This window comes from Cornus florida, unplaced genomic scaffold (assembly GCF_030987335.1).
Source record: "Cornus florida cultivar Cherokee Brave unplaced genomic scaffold, ASM3098733v1 CherokeeBrave_3.0.0_Hap2_Chr11, whole genome shotgun sequence".
In the NCBI taxonomy this organism is placed as follows: Eukaryota; Viridiplantae; Streptophyta; class Magnoliopsida; order Cornales; family Cornaceae; genus Cornus; species Cornus florida.
This window is the reverse complement of record NW_026775581.1, coordinates 30869303-30893572: the sequence shown is the minus strand read 5'-3', so window position 1 is coordinate 30893572 and position 24270 is coordinate 30869303. Positions and strand designations below refer to the sequence as shown.

At 40.0% G+C, this 24270-nt stretch overlaps 1 non-coding gene across 1 annotated transcript; it reads right to left on the bottom strand.

Moving 5' to 3' along the window:
• Positions 1 to 19763: 19763 nt before the first annotated feature.
• On the bottom strand, positions 19764 to 19870 carry LOC132287472 (small nucleolar RNA R71). Its single transcript, XR_009473033.1, has one exon. It is a non-coding gene; the product is annotated as a small nucleolar RNA R71 (small nucleolar RNA).
• Positions 19871 to 24270: the final 4400 nt, after the last annotated feature.

Sequence of the window (24270 nt, the reverse complement as noted above, 5' to 3'; positions counted from 1 at the left end):
TGAGGAGGGAGCTGACCATGTGCCATCTACATCCCAGGCTCCTCCAGCCTTCACACCATCACCTTCTCCTGCGCGCCATCAGGCAGATGCAGCCGCCATGCCATCACCACAGCCACCTCTACCGGCTCAGCGCCGTGACCAGTTGCTGCCGAGATATGCAGCCATGACCGTGGCTCAGGAGTCGTACTTCGATACTGAGTACTTCTTCGAGTCTATCCTGACCCGGTCTGGCTATCAGGATATCATGCAGTGGGGCCTCTCAGCCATCCTTGCCCCAGTCACCGGCCTTGTATACCCGCGACTGGTGTGGCTATTCTTTCAGCATCTCCAGCCCTCGCCACGATCTACCGCGGAGATGATCACTACAGTGGACGGCCACGAGATTGTCATCACAGTTGACACTCTGGACCGTGCTTGCCGGTGCCCACACCGGTGTCCACTTGAGCTTGCAGAGACATACCCGAGGCTGCATAGGCCTTCATTTTCTAACATGGCTGTCTCCTTGACAGGCCATCATGCCGGTGGTCAGACATTCGCCACCAGGACCTTCTTGCCTGACGACCTCTGGTTCATCGACACAGTTCTCTTCCAGAACATTTACATGGCGGGCCACAAGATCCAGAGGCGTCATGACTACTTGACAGCTCTTTATGCTTTTTACACGGGCTGCTGGGTATCTATCCCAGTCCTCATCTGGAGCGTGATGAGGTTGCTGTATGATTCTTTCATTTCCAGGGAGGACCCTAAGCGGTCCAAGGTCCTGCCCTTCGGACACCTCATCACGCAGATCCTTCTTGACCAGTGCTACAGAGTGCCCTTAGATGAGGAGCCCCTTGCACGGTCCAGCTTCTATGGGAGGAGCGACTGGAAGAAGAGCTATAATGCTCTTATTCGGAGTCTTCAGGAGCCAGCTGTAGAGGCAGCAGCTGAACTAGAGGAGGAGGAGGCAGCCCAGGCACAGCCGGCACCTCCAGCAGCAGCAGATATCGTAGCGGAAGACGCACCAGTCGGTCCGGCTGCCGATCGCATGGACATTGACCTGGAGCGACCTGCGGAGGAGTATGCCGATGCTGCAGATGATGCTGATGCCGATGATACCAGTGATCGAGCCACTACTCAGGAGCGAGTTTGGGAGTCTTCTTCAGAGGCATCTCTGCCTGAGTCTCCAGTTCCCACTCCTGGATTCGGAGCACGCTTGCAGACACTGGAGGAGGACATAGCAGCCATGCGAGCCGACATCACTGCCCACCGAATTGAGTTCACCTCTTTCAGGGCGGATGTCATGGCTTGCTTTGCCGATCTCTCCAGCCGACTCCCTACACCTGCACCTTCAGCCACTGCAGATCTTCACAATCAGGCCTCCTGAGACTCCACTTCCAGTTGTTCTATGCTTCCATTTCTTTTATTCTGGATCTGTATTATACTGTCACTATTACTGTATTATACTTTGCGGCCGGTCTGTCGGCTTTATTATTTTATTGATGTACCTGCACTTTATATTCTCTATATATTGCTTTTTGATTATGGATGTCTCTTAGTATCTCATATTTGTATGTTTGACTCCATCAGGTACACCACAGTGACTTCAGTGAGAGAGTGCTGCCCAATTTTTCAGGACCACTCTTACACCTCTCTCTCTATTCTCTATTTATCCCATTTTACACTTGCATGTCCACTGTGCATTGATTATCCTACTTTGTTATCTAATGAGTTTATCCGAGTGCAAACTTTTCAGGACCATAGTTTATCCCAAGTTTGGGGGGGCCATGCCACCCACTTTGGATACTTCTATCCCGATCATTCATGTCTACAGCACTGGTATACTCTTTCCTTTGTTCTCTTCACACATTGAGGACAATGTGCAGTTTAAGTTTGGGGGTATTGGTGTATGTTTCAATGTTGCTTTAAAATTCAAATTTTGAGCATGTTTTGTGTATTTGAGGGATATTTCTATACTTGGTCCATTTCTAGCTATGATTTTGATCTTTTGAGGACTATATTGCTTAAAATTTAAAAATTGCTTGACTTGAGAATCCAATACTCCTTGTATGCCTTTTGAATGCCATTTAGGAGTAAATTTTTCAAAAAAAAAAAAAAAAAAATTATTAATCTCATGCTTGCACTTGTGGTCCACATAATCCTGATTTTGTGATTATTTTGAGATTCATTCTAGGATTCTACACTAGCACCGGCACACGCTAGCATTCAATTGTGGGGTACATGCTTTGTTGATTATTGAATTGGTTATATCCCAATTGGGCTAGTAGTGCATTGAAAGCTTTCATTCTTGATAAAGGTGGATAACAACCCCTTTTCATTGAGTAGCCGGGATTCTTGCCTCATTAAGCAGTGAACTTCTCGCGCCGAAAGGTGGAGGGCCCAAACTCTAGGTTAATAATTGAAAAAAAAAAAAAAAAAAAAAAGAAGTTGCAAAAAGCAATAAAAGTGAGGACTTCTCCCAAAAGGCGAGAAGTGGGAAATGATTAGATAGTTGTTGTCTTGATTTGTAGCCTAGTTGATTTGAGTTTGTAAGTCTGTTGGGGTGTCTTAACACCTAATGCCCTAAAGCCATCTGGTTTGGGAGTCATTGACCTAAAGCTCGCTACATAAATCTTCTAAAAAGCTTCAGAGATCAATACATTGCACAATATTTCCATCTTTGATCCTCAATAAATAAATAATAAAAAAAAAGAGTGAAAAGAATAAGCGCACCTAGAACAATAAAGCTTTAATAAAATGTCAACTCTCTTATCTTGATGATCGGTACTAGATTTGTGTGCTAGTTTGAGGGTAAGGATGTGATTACTTCTCTAGTTGGCTAAGATAGCAACACACTTGATGCCGGACCTCTCACATGGATTTTAGACTTGTTTCGATTTTCATGATCATTTTCTTGATATGTGGAGGACCATACTTGCTTGCTTGATATTAAAATTTTGGGAGATTTCTTAGAAACGGTTGAAAAATTGCATACTTGAGGTAGTTTTCTCCCAATGCTTGTTTGCAATATTGGCGCCTTTTTTGAAAGAATGAGCTTAATGTTTATGGGTACCATTTCTGGAAACCCTCACGAGACTTTACTCGTCCACTAGGGGTAACCTAGGGGTTTAAAAGGCTTGTTGCATATGCTAAATGCAATCGTGTTCCCTACGAAAATGGTGTTATCATTTTACTTGCTTTCCAGTTTATACTTGTATAGTTGTTTATTTCATTCCTTTACTTCTTAGTTCATTGCTAGGGACTAGCAATATTTAAGTTTGGGGGTGTGATGAGCACTGAAAAGTGCGCATTTAAACCCGTTAAGCTTAAGCATTCTAGTACCTTTATCTATCTTACTTTGCCGTTTTAGACTTATTACGTGTTATTTATATTTTCAGGCACTAATCCCAAAATTGAGCTAACTCAGCCAAATAAGAGCTTAATTGAAGCAATCCTGAGATAAACCAAAGGAGGGAGCAAAGTGGAGAAAGAAAGGAGCAAAAAGGAATCAAGTTGTGCAGCTAAAAAGTTCGATCGATCCAACTTAGAGTTCGATCGATCGAACATCTATGATCGATCACAGTACTTCTCGATAGATCTAACCTTGGCCTTTGCTGAAATTCCAAGTTCGATCGATCGAACATCACCTTCGATTGATCGAACCCTATTTTATTCTATTCAAATGATTGATCTTATCCACAGCTGTACGCCTACCAACCACTTTTGTCTTTTTCCCATAAATATCTTGAAAATATCCCAGCCTTGTCATTATCCGGAGGAGTCAGACCACTTCGAACGATCCAAGATGCAGTTCGATCGATCGAACCCATTTTCGATCGATCCAAGTTAAGGTTCGATCGATCGAACTTCGATCGAACCCATTTTCGATCGATCCAAGTTAAGGTTCGATCGATCGAACTTCCTCCAGCAAGAAAAAGTTAAAGTCCAGCTCATTTATTCCGTTCTTCATCCAATCATTGGAGAATATGCCTTGCACGACCACAGCTCATCATGGGGTGTATTTGACCTACCTATATAAGGAATATGATACACTTTTTGAGGGAGTGTCTTGTCACACATTGAAAATTGATCTTAGAGGCTATTCTTGGAGAGGAGGAATGAGGGAAGCTAGAGCACCATTGGAGGAGATCTTCACCAACAAGGAGCAGCCATGGAGTTAGCCCTTGAGGGTTAGATCATCACTACCATGAGTAGCTAGACATCCTCTTGGGGCTAGAGTTAGCCCCAAGCATGCTTTCTATACTCTAATCTTGTGTATTATTGAGGGATTAGTGTTGTATGATACATCTTGATATTCATGTATATATAAATCTTGATTATTTCATGGTTTGTATGGTTTAATGCTTCCAATTGACTATTCTATTCTATCCATATGTCTATGTATGCTAGAGTAGGATATTCATGTGCTTATCTCTAGATTTAGTGTTTTTGATGCATGTCTATGTGTATTGATGCAATAGATCTAGAGATTATCAAGATGATATGCTTAATGAATGCTATTTTGGTTCATTTGATGATTTATGTCTATTCTTGATGGTTTGTGCCTCTCCCTTAGTCTAGATAGCTTTATTTTCATGCTAGTAGTGTAGATTTAGTGTAGTGGTAGTGTAATGTTAGATGGGAGGACAATCTACTCTTGATGTTTGATGTTCCATGCTTGTGAGTCCAAATGGTATATTCCTCTAATATTGTGTTGTATGTGGATTGTGAGCTTAATGAAGGATTAATGACTTGTTTTGATCTATTGTGCTATTCCCATGTTGTCTAGACAATATATGCTCTATTGTTTAGATATATTGTGCTCTTCACATGATGTTTAGACAATACTTGCTTGATTTGTCATCCTTGCCAATTGAATCAACCTAATGCACACACACCCTTATCATATTGCAACACATCCATTACCCTCAATTGATCACTTGTTAGTGGTATAGAAAAGTATTGCTTGGTGGTGATCTCTACACCCCAAGACCTCTCTCTCTCTCTTGTTTACTTCATATTATTTTATTTAGTTGAATTCAATTTAGCTTAATCAACCAACCAATCAATTGTGTGATCACTCGACCTACTAACCCTAATTACCATAGTTTCACAATTCGATACACCATCAAATCCCTTGGGACGATCCCTACTCACCCTATCTATATTTTATATAGAGAAAGGTAATAGTGGCTTTCTATAAATGTAAAACTTGGCCACCTTCTAAATTCACAACTCTTCAAGCTTGACTTGGTATCGCGACCCTTGTAAAGGACCGGTCAAAGCTGGAGTCCAATGACATGTATTTTGTATCTTATGTAATTTTTTTGACTTCATGAAATATTATGAAAATATTGAAAAATGCTGAGTTATTGTTTCACCATGGTTGCATCGGGTGTGGGAATTCCATTTTCATTCTTTCATAGGGTCTCATTAATCATGTATGAAGTGTGGCTAATGGCCAAACGGTAATTTGAAACCATTTCATAATTTTGGATTTCAAAATTTTCATTTTAAATTCATTTTTGCCTTTTGGCCGTTTGGGGGTCGGATTTTGCATCGGCGGTATTTTTAAGCCATGGACCATTGTAGCATGTCCTAATAGGTAAGTTACGTTTATGTGTATGATCATTTTCAAGAAAAACCTCTTCCTTGGTGATTTGAGCCTCCTGTGGACTCATTTTGCATTTTTTTTTTTTTTTTGCATAAACTGAGTATAAGGGCATTTTGGGTTTTTCACTTGAAAAATAAAAACTTCTCTTGACATGGTCATGTAGAAAATGTGATTTTAGAGGGGGGTTCTTCTTTGTGTTTTTCCAAAAAAAGTCGTCTCGGACACGAAAACCTCATTTCAAATTCAATTTTCTGGTAGAAATTTTTTTTGCTTGCTGCCAGCCTCATCTAATCGATTAGATGAGCAATCTAATCAATTAGATAGTCTTCTGTGGGATTTCCAGCATTCCGTTTTGGCATCTAATGGATTAGATGGTTCTGATTTACATCTTTTGACCCTTTTTCTTCATTTGATCATAACTTTGTCATCCGCATTCCAAATTGAGTGAACTTTTTTTTGAACTTGACTAATTTTTCATCATCTATCCAATGGTGTGCTCGGTTACACCCAGATATTCATGAATAATTACCAATTTACCCTTTTAGCCTTGAGTTCTCGTTTTTCTTCGTATTCCCGTTTCTCCTTCGTTCGGACTCCGAATCATGCAATTCTTGAGTCCATTTTGATTAATTTTTTGTTGTCTTTCCAATGGTGTGTATGGTAGCACCCATTGCATAGTAAAATGACCATTTTACCCTTGGTCCATTTCTTGTAGGGTTTTGAAAACCTTGTTCCCTTCTTGCTTCCTTTTGAGTCTCGGGACTCCTCGGGAAGCCACTTTCGTGTCTTAGGGATGACGTACATCTCTCTAGACTTTCATTTCGTGTGAAAAGATTATTTTGCCCTTGGAGGCCTACTTGTTCTATTTTTGATCTTTTTCTCCTGCGTTAGTTCTAGTTAAGTTTTGTGGCCTCTTGGAAGGTCACTTTGATTTCTTAGAGATGTATTGTATCTCTAGAGACTTGGGTTCTATTGTTGCTTCCGCATTTTGGATTCATTATTGGATCTACGTCTGTTCATCATAGGACGCACTGGCCTAAAAACCAGGGCCGTCACATTGATGTCCAAGTATATCCGCCTTTATTGATTTCGTATTCAATTCCAAGTTGACAACCAATGCTTAATTGTGACTTGTGGTTTTGGTTATTGGTGATTTAATGTTGTTAAGTACATTTATGCATTATGATTTCTAATGAATCATCGCAGGTTTTAATGTTGTTAAGTACATTCACGCATTATGATTTTTAATAAATCATTGCAAACTTTGATGTTGTTAAGTACATTATAATTTAAATGTTCAAATGTAGCTTAGAAATAATCCTATAGATTCATTTGGAACGTAGACATTAGGTGGCATGACCCACTTTAGTTGTTTTCGTATTTTTGATTTCAAGTTGATAACTTTGAGAATCTATATCTTGTTGCTTTGTATAACATGCACTTATGTTGTCTGAAATTGCATGAAAGATGTGATCTATGCTCAAAATGATCTAAGTTAGCTTAGGATGCTCCCTGAGTCTCATCTTTGATATAGACGTTAGGTGGCATGACCTTTTGAATGGTTTCACATTTATATGATAATTTTGTAAAACGTTCGGTCCTTGCATGCTCATCTTCTATGAGTAGCTTTATGTTACTCACCCCAAAGTTACCAGGGATATTTTTCAGGTATAGGAATCAAGGTTGAGATTCTCGTTATACTTGGATGATTTGTGGACTTGAAGGTTCCATTCTTATAAAGGTTGGCTTGAAAAGCCATTTGTAGCCTTATTTGTCAAATGTGTATATTTGATTCTAAACTTGTAATGTGTGCCTAAGCACACTTTTTGATTCTCATTTTATGTATATGATATGAGGCCAAGGGCTAAACCATATTTGAAATTCATGTATATTCATAAATGTTGAATTTTGCCTTTAATGACATAAATATGAGAAGCTAGGGTTTTAGCATGACATTTATGCACCGGAGTGTGCATTAGGTATGAAGTTCATTACCTAGCATTCATTTAATATGTATGAGGTGTGGTCAAGGGCCAAACACCATTTCATTTTCATTTTTTCACTTTAGTTTCATACAATGCATTTTTGGGCTAAAATAGAAAATCCGAGCCTTTAAGGGTTCATTTCCAAATCGGGTGGTACAAAGTGTACACAAGCACATTCATTAGGACCTATTTAATATGCATGAAGTGTAGCCAATGCCAAATGGCCTTTTGATTGCATTTAGGTTCGATTTTTGCATCTTTTGCCTTTAAGGGATATTTTTTGAGCATTTGAGGTTTGATAGGTCATTTTTTGCATCGGCGGTATTTTTAAGCCGTGGATCATTGTAACGCGTTCTAATAGATAAGTTACGTCTATGTGCATGATTGTTTTCAGGAAAAACCTCTTCCTTAGTAAAATAAGCCTCCTTTGGACTCATTTTGCATTTTTGTTGAAAAATCTAGGTTAAGGGAATTTTGGAGTTTTTTTTTGGGAAATAAATTCTGGTCTTGACTCCGTCACATAGAAAATGTGATTTTAGGGGTAATTTCTTTACGGCATTTTTCCAGAAAATGTCGTCTTGGCCTCGAAAATCCCAAATCCATTTCATTTTCTGTCTTCTGCAATTTTTTTCCAAAGTAGCAGGTTGCAGCATGCCTCAGCCCAAAAGAGCCGACTCAGTTCTAAAAGAGCCGACTCTTTCTTCAACCAAGCCGACTCGGTTCACAAAGGAGCCGACTGGGTTCATCTGGGCATTATTTTCTTCATTTTTTATGCTCTCAGCCCACTCGGTTCTTAAAGGAGCCGACTGGGTTCATTCGTACCTCATTTTGGTCACTTTTGGTGCTCCCAGCCTAAAAGAGCCGACTCAGTTGCCAATTGAGTCGACTAAGTTTGGCTGCAGCAATGACTTGTCTTCAAATGCTCATAACTTGCTCATCCGAGGTCCAAATTAGGTCATGCTTAAGTCTAAATTCAAGATCTTGAAGTCAGCTTTCCAATGGTACCAACCACACCCTGAAACTCTAACCGTAGTGAGAGTTATGATGGCTTTAGTGAGATAGGGTTGTGATATCTCCTAATCGGAGGATGCCTCCTTGTTCTACCTTTATATCTTTGTCATTCGGACTCCGAATCAAGTGATTCTTAAGTCTATCTTTGTTGATTTTTCATTGTGTTTCCAATGGTGTGCCCGGTAGCACCCATTTTAGTTTGAAATGACCATTTTACCCTTGGTTTATTTCTTTTTGGATATGACATTCTTGCTTCATTACTTGGCTCATTAAAGTTCCAGGGCTTCATGTGGAGTCATTTTGGTGCCCTAGGGATGACGTACATCTCTAGAGGCCATTTTACTTTTTTCGCTTCTGCATTTCAGATCCGTTTCGGGTCATTCTTTCAGTTCATCACTGACGCACCGGGTTGAAAAACTCGGGCCATCACATGAGTGTTGGGTTGGTATAGACCAAGTTTGGGATGGGACGCATCACACTTCATATCATGTGCATAATTTTGAAGAATTGTGATATGTGACTGCGTGTATTGATTGTTATGTTATAAATGTTGTACGGACTCCCATTGCATGACCTCGGCTTCTTTTCTATTCCTATTTTTTTAGTTGTTGGCTCAAGGGAGTCCAAAATCTGTGTTTTAGGCATTACCTACTGAGCTGTTAAGCTCATCCCTTATCTTAACATTTTCAGGAAACCGGAGGAGTATGGACGTATGACTTGTATCTATTAACTTAGACGCCGTTGCCATTCTACCTGCGTTTGTGAGTTTTCTGTGATGTTAGTGATATAACGTATATATTTTAAGCATTGACATAGGAAAGGACGGTAATACCTTAGATTACCTCAGGTTCGTGTAAGGACCTGGTAAACGATTCAGACTCCCGAGTTCTGGTCGTTACAAATTTGGTACCAGAGCGTTAGGTTCAAATACATTTTAGACGACGGGTAGTGGCTTGCCTAGAGGGGTAGAAGGTTGACCTGCGTTGATTATGTTTTTGTGTTTATATGCTTACTGTTTTATGAAACATGTTTACTTGCTACTTACTAATATGTTTATTGTTTTGAAAGGGATGCCTATTTGCTAAGTGCTTACGTTTTTAAATGTCAGTATATGTAAATGAAGTGTATACGTGATCTGAAAGCATGTTAATTATGATAAGATGACAATTATGAGGTACAGTTATTATTTATATGTGTATGCGTGTATATGAGTATGCGGTTGAGTATATGATGGTTGTCGGTATGTTAGAGTACTTGTTGCGACATGAATGGTGGTGTGAGAGTTTTGACCTGAATAGGCGAGGAGCTCAGTTGCTTCATGGTTGTTTGGGTGCCAGTTCTTATCAAATGAATGGCTAGGATTTTTATGTAACGACCCGAACCCGAAGGTCCGAACCGTTAGCTGGTTCCTTACTCGAACCCGAGGTCATCTACGTCAAACTCAGCATTTCACGTGTCAAAACATGCTCATTTGGATCAAAACCATGCTTTCCCAAAGTTTTAAGAAATTTTCAAGAGTCAAGAGTGGATTACAAAAGAAGAAGGAACAAGAAACCCAAAACAGGTACACTTCGGTCGACCGAAGTGGAGCTTCGGTCAGTCGAAGCAGGCCCTCTTGAACCGGTCGACCGAGACCCTCCATCGGTCAACCGAAATGAGAAATGCCGAGAGTGTGAAGATGGTTCGGTCGACCGAACCCTATTTCGGTTGACCAAAATGGGAGATACTGAGAGGGTGCGAGTGGTTCAGTAGACCAAAGTGCCATTTTGGTCGATCGAAATGACTCTCCCGAGGCTGGAACCTGCTACTGGGTTACTGCAATTTGGAGACGAAGATGAACTAAAACAAAGACTTAGTTATTGTGATAGACTTGCTCTAACATCACACAAATGATTTGATCTACAATCATAAACAGGAGTACCAATTCATGAACATATCATAATGATGCTTGATTTGAATTACATAGTCCTGTACACAATCATTTTAAAAGTCTTTATTTATAACAAAATGGATTCAAGGTTTCAATTACATCATCATTTACATGCCCAATAAACTTAATACATCTTATTACATATACTACACAAAACAAGCTCAAGCTTTACCAAATTTTATCCAAAATGCTTTCCAAGTTCCTTCAATTCAGTGGTGGATTCTCATCTGCCGTTTCTTTGCCATGACCTGAAAATGTTAAGTCTTTGGGGTGAGCAAATTGCTCAGTAGATGGCACTTAAGACACGCTTCTTGTGTCCCCGTGAATCCATACAAAGAATAGAGCAATAGGAAATGGGATCATATCATGTCAGGAATACATAACATAATAACAATTCTCAATATAACCAACGCAATGCATGCCGATGTTGCTCCCCATTTTCACAATCAAACCTTCACTTTCAAACTATTAATATAACCCGCCCATTGGTGACCACGCAGCGAAGCGAGAGAAGGATTGGCTAGTGTCCCTGACCCTTGGTACCCCTACGGTGTCATTATGGGGCCCAGCTAGCTCAACCACGCTAGGGCAATCTCCCTAGTTCCCTCTAGGCTATATTACACTCCGGCCCCTTGGTACCTCTGCGGTGACCGGGTTTTTATCAAACCAATTCATCAAAACACTTTCCTAAAATTCCCCTTTTTCATTTTCAAATCGATTCCTCCTATTTCATGCCCAATGCCAATGCACAGATGCCTCAATGACATGCACATATTCATCATCCCACATTTAGTATACTTTAACTAACAAGACATAGTTCACAAGAATATCAAAGAAATCACAACATGCTTTTTATGCAACAAGAATCTAGCATGATGATCATATATAATTAATTCTTAAACATGCTCTTCACCTAGAACATTTAACACACAGTCACACAATTAACATATATGCATAAGAATCAACACTTCACTAGATTTTTAAACAATTTACTTAAGTTAAACAACAATTAAGGAGAGTTAACTCACTAAGGTACAAGATCTCATGGATTAAGAGCCCCTACCTCTAAATTGAGCAAAACCTTTGAAATGGGTCACAAATTTTGAAATCCAAAGGGAGCACCAAATCTGAAATTGAGGGTACTCACGCGTAGAGCTTGTCGTGCTCTCCGTTTTGCCTCAAACGGCACTCCAAAATTCCAAGTAATGAAGATGGAATCAAAGCTTGAAGTTTAATTCCAAAAAGAAAACAAAAACAAGTGAAGAAGGAAAGAGGAAGAGAAAGTTACGGGGAGAGAAAATGTGAGTGATCTAAAATGGTCTCTAGACCATTAAAAGTGTGAGTGGTGGGTCCCACCACCAACCCTTTTCTTTTCTCTTTTTCTTTTTGCTTTAATTTACACCACAACTTTTATATATAATGCACCACCACACAAGTACTATACAAATCACACAAATTAAAATGCACAAAATGCCAATGGACCCAACTAAGTCCTGTACAAAAAACATGAAAAGACAGAAATGTCCTCACGGTGACGAAATTCCAAAAAATTAAAAAATGCAGAAAATTGGAAACATCACAATCTCCCCAACTTAAAAGGATTTCGTCCCCGAAATCAAGCCATACCTGGGGAAGAAAATAACTCTGGGTACTTGGAGCAAACCTGCTGTTCGAGCTCCCAAGTAGCCTCCTCAACTCCATGGTGCCTCCGAAGAACTTTCACTAATTGGACTGTTTTACCCCTCAACACCTTCTGCCCTGTGTTAAGGATCTGCACCGGTCCCTCTTCATAAGAGACATCTTCATCAATAATCACGTCAACCTAATCTAAAATATGAGATGGATCCAGTTCATACTTCTGTAGCATCGACACATGAAAACATTGTGAACCCTGTCCATCTGTGGTGGCAAGGTAAGATTGTAGGCAACTTCTCCTATACGGTCCAAGATCTCAAACAGTCCAATGAATCGTGGCGACAACTTGCCACTCTTCCTGAACCTCATCAAACCCTTCCGTGGAGAAATATGCAGTAAAACTTGATCTCCCACCTCAAATGATAGCAGTCATCTCTGCCTATCTGCATTGCTCTTCGTTAGCTCTGAGCTGTGAGCAATCTCTGTTTGATCAATTTAATCTTCTCGGTAGTCTCGAGTACAATGTCGGGTCCTAAGGCGGCTGTCTCGCCCACCTCAGTCCAACAAACTGGAGACCTACAAAGTTTACCATACAACGCCTCAAATGGAGCCATCTCAATGCTCGCTTGATAACTGTTGTTGTATGCAAACTCAATGAGTGGAAGGTGGTCCTCCAAACTGCTACCCAAGTCAAGCACACATGCCCGAAGCATATCCTCTAAGATCTGGATAGTACGCTCCAACTGGCCATCCGTCTATGGATGAAAGCCATACTAAGATGGAACGTTGAACCGAACGCTGCTTGAAGTCCTTCCCAGAACTTCGAAGTGAACTTGGCATCCCTATCTGAGACAATGGTTACTGGGACTCCATGTAACCTTACAATCTCCTTCACGTAAAGATTACCAAGTGCCTCTGCATCATTTGTTGCCTTAATAGGCAAAAAGTGAGCCGTCTTGGTCAGTCTATCAATGATGACCCATACGGCCTCGTTGCCTCTCCGTGACCTTGGAATACCTGTCACAAAATCCATAACAATATGCTTCCATTTCCATTGCGCTACAGGTAATGGTTGCAACAAACCCGTCGGTCTCTGATGTTCGGCCTTCACCTGTTGACAGGTAAGGCATCTAGCCACAAATTGTGCAACATCCTTCTTCATCCCGTTCCACCAATACTGACGCCTCAAATTGTGATACATCTTAGTACCACCTAGATGAACTACAAAGCAGGAAGTGTAAAACTCCCGTAAGACGTCCTCCCAACAAACTGTGGGAACCACCATCAAACCCCTGAGCCATAGACCCCCATCTGCATGTAAGGTCCAATCTTTCACTGTCTCACCATTGGAGATCAAAGCGTGAATGGCATCTAAATCCGAGTCCTGTCTCTGTAACTCAATTACTCTTACAACAAGAATGCTGATTCACCGCAACCATCATTGTCAACACAATATAATCCCATCTCCGCCAGATCATTAAGCATCTTCCATTTCTGAATAGCTAATCTGGCCAAAGTTCCACGAGATTTCCGGCTTAAGGCATCTGCTACCACATTTGCCTTGCCTGGATGATACTGCAAATCAAAATTGTAATCTTCCAAAAATTCAACCCATCGTCTCTGTCTGTTATTCAAGTCCTTTTGGGAGAAAAGGTACTTGAGACTCTTGTGATCCGAGAATACTTCGAATCTCTCACCATACAAATAGTGTCTCCAACACTTCAGTGCAAACACGACTGCCGCTAACTCCACATCATGAGTAAGGTACTTGTAGTCATGAGTCTTTAACTGTCGAGACCCATAAGCCACTACTTTACCATCCTGCATCAACACACATCCCAACCCATCACGTAAAGCATCACAATAGATCACATAACCGAAGCCACGCTCAGGTATCACCAACACTGGAGCTGTAGTTAATCTTGCCTTTAGCTCTTGAAAAGATGACTCACAGGCTTCATTCCACACAAACTTGATTCCTTTTCGAGTCAATCGGGTCATAGAAGCTACCAAACGGGAGAAATCTTTCACAAATCTCCGATAGTAACCTGCTAGGCCAAGGAAACTCCGGATCTCAAAAACATTCTTGGGTTGCTCCCAATTCAAAACTGCCTTAACCTTTGATGGATCAACTGACACTCCACCTTCCGAAACTACGTGTCCCAAAAACTTCACCTCTTGTAGCCAAAACTCACACTTCTCATATTTGGCATACAATCGGTGCTCCCGTAAAATTTGCAATACAATGCTCAAATGGATCTCGTGCTCTTCCCGAGTCCATGAATACACAAGAATGTCATCCACGAAAACTACCACAAACTGGTCCAAGTAATCGTAAAAGAAGCGGTTTATTAAGTCTATGAATGCCACTGGCGCATTAGTTAAGCCAAATGGCATAACAAGGAACTCATAATGGCCATACCATGTACGAAACATTGTCTTTGGAATATACTCATCCCTAACCCGCAATTGATAATAGCCAGACCTCAAATCAATCTTCGAGAAACAACTGGCTCCCCTCAACTAGTCAAATAAATCATCTATCATTGGCAAATGATACTTGTTCTTGATGGTGGCATGATTCAACTTCCGGTAATCAATGCACAACATCAAAGAACCATCTTTCTTCTTAGCAAACAAGACTGGTGCGCCCTACGACGACACACTTGGTCGGATGAAACCTTTCATCCTCAAATCATCAGGCTGTTTCTTCAATTCTTCCAACTCAACTGGTGCCATACGATACGGTACCATAGAAATCGGCGCGGTACCGAGCATCAAGTCAATAGTAAACTCCACTTCTCGGTGTGAAGGCAACTCTATCGAATCTTCTGGAAACACGTCCAGAAAATCATGAACTACCTTTGGATAGTCTTCTCCCACAACATCATCTTCTTCGGCTGGAAGACTAGCCAAGAAATAATCTCAACGACTTCATTCTCAAATTCCATACAATGATGAAGGCTGGGAATCACTCCGATCTCCCATGAAAAAGAAACAATCTCCCTCAGGATTGTAAACTGTAACTCTCCCTCTGAAACAATCAGTCGTAGCATGAAATGAAGCTAACCAATCCATCCCGAGAATGACATCAAACTAGTCATCTCCAGGAGGATAAGGTCAAACACGAAAGTCCGTCCAACTATCACAATGGAATAATCTCGCACAACTCGATTCAAGGACATCGAAACCCCAACTAGGGTATCAACACACAACGTCTGATCCATGAAATTAACCTCTAACCCCGATGCAAGTACAAATGATGATGAAATGAAGGAATAAGATGCACCAAAGTAAAAAAGAATACGGGCCTAAGAACCAATTACTGAAAAGATACCTCAAAGAACTGACGGTCCAGAAGATGCATCAGCCGGTGCAAGTGCAAAGACACGTCCCTGCGGTGCCTGTGCCAGAGAACTGCCACCCTGAATATCGGATTGCTGCGCTGGCACAGTAGAAGCATCCTTCCTTATGGATCGTGAACCCTAAAAAGTCATAGCAGGCTATGGTGGTAACGGTGGTCTAAAACCTGATTGAACTGTAGCTGACTGGGATGGCCTCTATCGTGACCCTCTGCCACTACCAGTGCCTACTCCCTGACTAGGATAGTCTCGAATCAAGTGACCCTACTGGCCACACCCATAGCAAGCCTTTGGAGTTGAAGAAACTGAAGACGATCTCATGGGATAACTGAACTTGTAATGTCCAGGCTGCTGACACTGAAAACAAACAATTCCACTCTTGTCAGATCCAGCTGGTATAGGAGTGGTAGGAGCAGATCATGCAGACTGCTGCCCCTAAAACTGAAGCGAACCACCCTTGTTCTTTTTCCAAGAAGATCTTTTTGAAGATGGCCCTGCACCTCTCTTTCGCTTCCATTGTTCCCTTCTTTCATCTTTATCCTTGATATCAGCCTCAAGCATCAAGGCCCTCTCTACTGCCTCAGAATAAAATTTGATGAACTGTGTCATTATCAACAGCCTCATTCTGTCATGAAGACCGGAAACAAATTTCCGAGTCTTGTCAACTTCATCTCTCACCATTTCCGGAGCAGAGTGAGAAAGTGAAGTAAATTTGTTCTTATACTCCGCCACTGACATATTACCTTTAATAAGGCCAAGAAATTGGTCTTTTAACTCCCATCTTTTAGAAATAAGAAAATACGTCTCATAAAATAATTCCTTAAACTTTTCCCAACCCATTTGTTCCACCTTATGCCGATTCGTAACCGTCTTCCACCAGAGCTTGGCGTTCTTAGCAAACTTGTAAGTTGCTAGGATGATCTTCAAATAATCCTCTGTCACATCCATTGAGGTCAACTGAGTTTTAACTTGATCCATGTAGTCGTCTGCTACCATTGGATCCGCACCGCCCTCAAACATAACTGGCATCGGCTGAGAAAACACCTTAATGATCTTAAGACGCTTTTGAGCTGGCATCTCCTCAACTTAAACTATAGGTTGTGGTGCTAATGAGCGCTGAAAAGTGCACATTTAAACCCCTTAAGCTTAAGTATTCTAGAAACTTTATCTATCTTATTTTCCCACTTTGTATTGATTTCATGTTATTTCCATTTTTAAGTACTTATCCCTAAAATAAGCTAACTCAGCCAAATAAGAGTAGAAATGAAGCAATTCTAGGATGAATCAAAGAAAGAAGCAAAGTAGAGCAAAAGGAAGCAAAGGGTGGAATTTTAGCAACTTCGATCGATCTCAAGAAAAGTTCGATCGATCCAACTTTCATCGATCTCAGCACTTCAAGATGGATCTGAGCCATGTTTGTCCCTATTCAAAGATCTCAAAGCTCGATCGATCCAACTTGATTCTCTGATCGATCCAACTTTCTTGTCCTTATCCACATGCTAGATCTTATCCAGCTATACCACCCTACCAACCGCTTTTGTCCTTTTCCCAAATATATCTTCAAAATATCTCAGATTTGTTTTTATCTAAAAAGGCACTGCCATAGAGGATCGATCCAGCTTCAATTTGATAGATCTCAGCCATGTTCGATCTTTCTCACCACAAGTTCGATCGATCGAACTTCCCAAATCCCGAGAAAATCTAAATTCAAGCTCATTAAAATTTGTCTTATATCCAATCATTGGAGGAATATTAGTGTACGAGCCCAGCTCATTTAGGGTGATTTTTGACCTACCTATATAAGGAATATGAGCCACTTTTTGGGGGAGATCTTTGGAGACTTTTTAGACACTTGAGAGGCACAATTTTCATATCTTAGCAAGGAAGAAAAGAAAGGAGGAGGCTAGAGACACAAGCTTGAAGTTCTTCTATCAACCAAGAAGAAGAGCAATCTCTACCATGGAGTTAGCCATTAAGGGTTGGAGGACACCATCCATGAGTGGCTAGACATCCTCTTGGGGCTAGAGTTAGCCCTAAGCATGCTTTATATATCTTGATTTATGTATATTTGAGGGGATTTGTATTATGATACATGTTTTGACACTTTTATATATATAGATCTTGTTTATTCAATGATTTATATGGTTTAATGCTTCCTATTGATCATTTCATTCTATCCATATGTCTATGTATGCTAGAATAGATGTTCATGTGTTTGTCTCTATTTCTTATGTTATTGATGCATGTCTATGTGTATTAATGCTATAGATCTAGAGATTGTCAATACATAGTGCTTCATGGAATGTTCTTGTGATTTATTTGATGGTTCATACTCATTTCTTGATGGATTGTACCTCTTCCTTAGTTTAATTAGTTTAATTTCATGTCATTGGCTTAATTGTAGTGTAGTTGTAGTTTAGATGTTAAATGGGAGGATAATCCATGCTTGTTATTTGATGTTCCATACTTATGAAAGCAAGTAACATATATCTCTAACCTTGTGATGTGTTTGGTTGTGAGCTTAAAGAAATGATTAATGGCTTAATTTGTTATGTTGTGCTATCCACCATGTTGCTTAGACAATATATGCTTAATTTGTCATCCATGCTTGTTGAAATAACCACACACACGCACACACTATGTTGCAATACATGTTTTTCCCCCTCATTAATCATTCATTAAGGGTGTAGAAAAGTTATGCTTAGTGGTGATCTCTAAACCCCAATATCTCTCTCTTATTTTCTCTCATTTACATTAAATTGCCTACTTTAGTTTAAATTGCATCTTAGTGTAATTCAACCACCAACCAATCTTTTGATCACTCGACCTACTAACCCTAATCTTGATTCCTTAACCTTGTATGACCTACCAATCCCTTGGGACGATCTCTACTCACCCTAACTATATTTTTAGTGAAAGGTAGTAGTGGCAATTTCTAAATGTAAAACTTGGCCAAATTCATCATAGCTCTACACCATTATCTTTTGGTATCATAAACCGTGGGTTTTGGGGTTGACGACCCGAGTCACACCAAGTTTTTGGCGCCGTTGCCGGGGATTAATTGAAGGCAACGTCGTATTTGTAGAATAAATTAGGAATTAGTACTCTTTTGATCGTATCTTTACTTTATTTTCATTTTTGGTTACTTATTGTGTTGGTTCTTATTTGACTAGGTGCATTGAGCAAGAAGGTGAGCAAAGGATTATTCCAATCAAGGAGCTAAGCAAAAGCAAAGGAAAAAGGCAAAATTCTAAAAATTTGCAAGGCTAAAAATTGAAATTAAATTGAAGTGCTAAAGGACCCTTTGTGAGCTCTTTCTTAACTCAATCTCTAGTTAAATCGTCTGCCCGCATGGAGGCTTATATTTCAATTCTTAGATAAATTGTGAGCCCACATGGAGGCAATTTACTTTTCTTGCATATTGTTGATAGCATGGGAGTATGGGAACATTGTATGTGGAGGAATTTTGTTGATTGTTGATTTGTTGTGAAGGTGAAGTGTTTGTCATTATTGCTTGTTGTGTTGCATTGTGCATGCATGGTCGTAGATCATTGAGACCCACTCTTGTCCCTCTAAATTTTCATCTTGAATCCGTTGTTCGAAACCCTAGGGGAAGAGGAAGTTCTAGTCAGTCCATTTCATCAATGGAAGGACATAATGAGGACCATATGGAGGACCTTGGTCATATAGACCAACAAGGCATCCTCCACCCCAATGTGCATTATGATAACATGCAAGTACCATTAGGTATGGCAAGGCCATTTGTTCATCCACCACAACAACAAGGCCAAGTTCCATTAAGAATGCCTAGGCCAATCTATGCTCCACCACCTCCCATCATTCAAGGCAATCAAGGTGCCCATGTTGCACCTCCAATTGCTAATCTTCCCCTTACTTTAAGAGATTGCTATGTGCCTAATGAATACAATGCACCCACATGCATTCAATTGCCACCATTTAGAGTACACCACTATGAGATCAAACCACAAACCATTCAAATGCTTCCTAACTATCATGGACTTCCAAGTGAAGAACCTTACAAGCATTTGGATGAGTTTCTTGAAGTATGTTCCACCGTGAGATACACGGACATGCTAGAAGAGGTCTTAAGGCTTAAACTTTTTCCATTCACCCTTAAAGACAAGGCAAAATATTCGTTTAACAATCTTAGACATTTTTCAATAACTTCTTGGGCAAAAATGCAACAAGAGTTCTTGAAGACGTACTATCCGGTTTCTAAGACTAATGCCATGAGAACCTTAATTCGAGAGTTTTTACATAGGGATAGGGAAACGTTCCATGAGGCATGGGAAAGATTCAATGAATTGCTTAGGAAGTGTCCACATCATGACATGGCCAAATGGAAATTAGTTCAATATTTCTTTGAGAGCTTATCAAACAATTACAAGGGCATGGTTGATGCTTCCATGGGTGGCTCTTACATTGATAGGCATGAGGATGACGTGTGGCATCTTTATGAGAGCATGAGTGAAAATTCTTTGTATCGAACTTTATCTTCCAAGAATGGTAGGAATTCAAGTGGAAGGAAATGTGTTGGCTCACATCAAGTCGACTATTCCAATGAAATAGCCGCCAAGATGAAATTCTTATCTCAAAGGTTTGATCAATTCTTGATCAACCAAAACTCGGCAAATCAAGTTTCTTCCATCCCTAGCCATTCCCATCATGCATCCAATAAGACATGTATGACTTGTTCAAGTGTTTTACATTCTACTTCCAATTGTCCCCTTGGACATGTGCAAAGTGAGCATCATGAACAAGTCAATGCAGTTTTTGTTAATCAAGGGAACAATCCTTATGGCAATCATTATAATCCTAGTTGGAGGAATCACTCGAATTTCTCTTGGAAAAACCAAGGGGAAGGCTCAAACCCTCCCCAAGGTGGTTTCCAAGGGAAATATGTTCCACCTCCGATGCAAAGCCAAGGTTCCCAAGGATATAGACCATTTCAATCATAAGGAAACCAATTCTCTAATTCTCATTTTCCTAATCAACCATCATATTCTCAAGGAAATGCTAGGAGTTCCACTTTTGAAGAGAGTTTTGACCGCTCTAAGCACTCTAGAGGCTAACACTCAATTGCTTCATTCTCATTCTCAATCCATTGCTAAGCTAGAAACCCAAGTAGGGCAAATAGCCAGTACTTTGAATGCTAGAGAGAAAAGGAAAATGCCTTTGAATGCCCCACAAAAGCAACAATGTGTTATGGAGACTCATTCCTCATCAGAAGGTCACACAATAGAGCATGTCAATGCGGTGACAACCTTGAGAAGTGGGAATATTGTGGATTACCAAGTGGATATGTCCAATAAAGAGAGTGAACCGTTGTAACCACAAGTTAACACCCATCCCGTTTTTTATCCTATTCCTTCTGCATTGCATATACATGATTTTTCAAATGAGAATATCTTTAAAAGTGACTTGAAAAGTAATTTTGAAAAGAAAGATTTACATCATGATTTCAAAACTTCTTATGTTAAAGAGACTTTAAAGAAAATTTCTAAAAAGGTTTTTGAGCCAAGAGCTCCATTTCTGGATGCCTTAAAAGGATCCATTTCAACTGACAAGCAAAAACCCAAAGCAAACGAAATTATGGAGGTGTTTAGGCAAGTGAAAGTCAATCTTCCACTTTTGGATGCAATTAAGCAAATTCCAGCTTATGCCAAGTTTCTAAAAGACTTATGCACCCAAAAGAGGAAGAATAAAAGCCAAGCACCTAGGAAAGTGGTCTTAACCGAGCAAGTAAGCTCAATTTTGCAGCATAACACTCTTCCAAAGTTTAAGGACCCCAGTTCACCTACCACTTCATGCATCATTGGAGATCATATCATTAATCGGGCTCTTCTTAACCTAGGAGCAAGTGTTAACCTTCTTCCATACTCGGTATATGTCAAATTAGGCTTAGGAGACTTGAAACCGACGTCGGTGGTTTTGTAACTTGCCGACCGATCCATCAAAAAGCCTAGGGGTATCATTAAGGACGTATTGATTAAGATTGATAAATTCTTCTTTCCCATTGATTTCGTTGTCATTGACACGGAACCGGTCCCAAATCCTAAGAGCCAAATTCCTGTTATCCTTGGCTGTCCTTTCTTGGTAACCGTGAATGCCAACATTAATTATAGGACGGGGATAATGAAGATCTCATTTGTCCACATGAAGGTGAAGTTGAATATCTTCAATCCAACCCCCAACTCATCTGATAAGCATGAAGAAGTTAATGTTGTGGAAAAATGTCATAACCATGAATGTGAAGGAATAAAGTCTTTACTTGAAACCAAAATTCCAAAAAGCTTATCTTCAACCTTGAAACCAAAGAAAGTTGTTTCAAAGTCTTGTTTTGAAAGGGCATCGAAGCCCAAAGATTGTTTTGACTAAGGACCAAAAATGTCTTTTAAGCTTAATCCAACGAGTTCTTTAAAGAATCATTTGTTGGGTAGACTACAAAGCACTTATCACCCCATCAAGGAGGGGATGCACTATAAGATGTTTGATCTGACCTAAAATAGCCCAACGTCTTGCTAGAGACGTTAAAGACTAGCAAGACATTTCGTAGGGTGTCAAAACCCTATACCTCCCTCATTTCTATCTTTAATTTCATTTCTTGCAAAGTCTAGATATTGGCTTTGGGTTCATATGCATTGCTAGGAACTGTGATTAGGATTGCATGCACTTTTATGTTGAAATTGAGCATTTTGCATAAGTTCGATCGATCTCAAAATGAGTTCGATCGATCGAAGTTCCCACCTGCATCAAGCCTGCATCCAAATCACTCTTTGTCCAATCGTTCGAACAAAACCTACAAATTTTAGCTCTTTGTCCCACCATTCGAACTTGTTCCTAGATCAATCTTTAGTTCTTCGATTGATCCAACTTTATCTTGGATCGATCTGCAGTTCCAACACTTAGAAAAATTTTGAACCTACATCCACCTGCATCCAAAAGCCTCTTTGTCTCATCGATCGAACATTTCTTCAAATCTTTGCATTCTCGATTGATCGAAAGTTTTCTGAGATCGATCTTGGTGAAATCGATCTTTGTTCTTTGATTTTCAATTTTGACTTTGTTTTAAATTCTTAATTTCAAAAATTCTAAAAAAAATGTTTATTATTTAATTATTATTGTCATTTATATTTTTTATTTTCCATAAAAAAAAAATATGAAAAAAATACATATATATAAATAATAATAAAATAAATATATAAATAAATATTTTTCAAAAATCCTATAAATACTTTTACTTTTATTTATTTTATTTTACTTTATTTTTATTTTTCAAAAAAATCCCAAAAATATTTTGTCACTTAAGAGGAGAGATCGATGTCAGTTCGATCGATCTAAGGATTCAGTTCGATCAATCGAACTGGCAAGGGAATGTTTTTAAAAATCAATTCAGGGTCATTCGATCGATTTCACAATAATCGATCTCAAACCCTCGTTTCACCCTTTGCCGCTGCATCCCAACTCTTCACCACCTCCGGCGAAACTTCGGCAACCATCCCAAGCGTCGAATCTCTCTCTCTCTTCTCGGATCTAGGATCTCATCTTCATCTCACCTTCTCTCTCGATTCCGGTAAGATCCGAGACCTCATCTCTTTGATTTAGGCTTCGTTTTGATGTATCCATGCTTTAAATGTTAGATCTATGTTATTTTGAAGATGAATATTGCCATTGATGACGTTTTGAAGCTTTGTATATATGTGTATATTTATCTATATATATATATGTTTTATATTTTCTTGATTTAAATTTCAATTTTAGGGGTCACTGGCCAATTCAAGTGACCAATGTTGATGATTTGTTGTGTAGATGGGCCCATGATTATGTTCGTGAAGGCCCGTGCCATCCACGTCATAGATCTGTGACTTTTCGAGTTTTACCTCACAGTTCGATCGATCGAACTTTTTCTTCGATCGACCTGTAATAGATCGATCTCACTTATTCTTGATCGATCGAACTTGCATCGATCTCACATTTTTGTGATCGATCGAACTTCACAGATTTACTTCACAATTTCACACACCATCTCTTGTGTTTCATGCTATCTCATACATGCCAAATGCCTGTGTTTTCCACATTGGATGCATTCCATACTTAAACTGTCTAGCATGCTTCACATCATGTCACTCATTCCTTGTCACTTGCCTAGATTCATGTTCCTTATCTGTTTGGTCTATCCTATTTGACATACATGATTCTATCAACTGTGCTTTAATTCTTTATATCGGCACTGACTTCCATTTTATAAGTTTTCCTTTTATTTTGCAGGCCATGGCTAGGGTCAAGACTGTTGCTCGCGGACACTATCACCGTAGGGCCATGCAGAGTTTTGACGATGAGGCTGGTCCATCTCATGCCCAGGACCCCATTCAGGATGAGCCAGTAGAGCCCACTCCACCTCAGTCTCTAGCTGACAATTGACTACAGTCTTTCGTCGAGGCATCTTCTTCACAGGCTGACGCTGAGGCTGAGTATATACCATCTCCATCACCACCGTCAGCTCAGCCAGCCCAGCACTTAGACTAGCCATTACCTAGATACTCACGCCTTCAGGTGGCGCACGAGTCTGTCTTTGACATCGACTACTTCTCCCGGTCTGTTCTTAACAGAGCAACATATGATGATATAGACCTGAGGGGCATCTCAGCCATATTAGCCCCTGTCACATACCCAGTGTACTCGAGGTTGGTCCGGATGTTCTTCCAGAACCTCCGACCTGCCCCGAGTAACCTG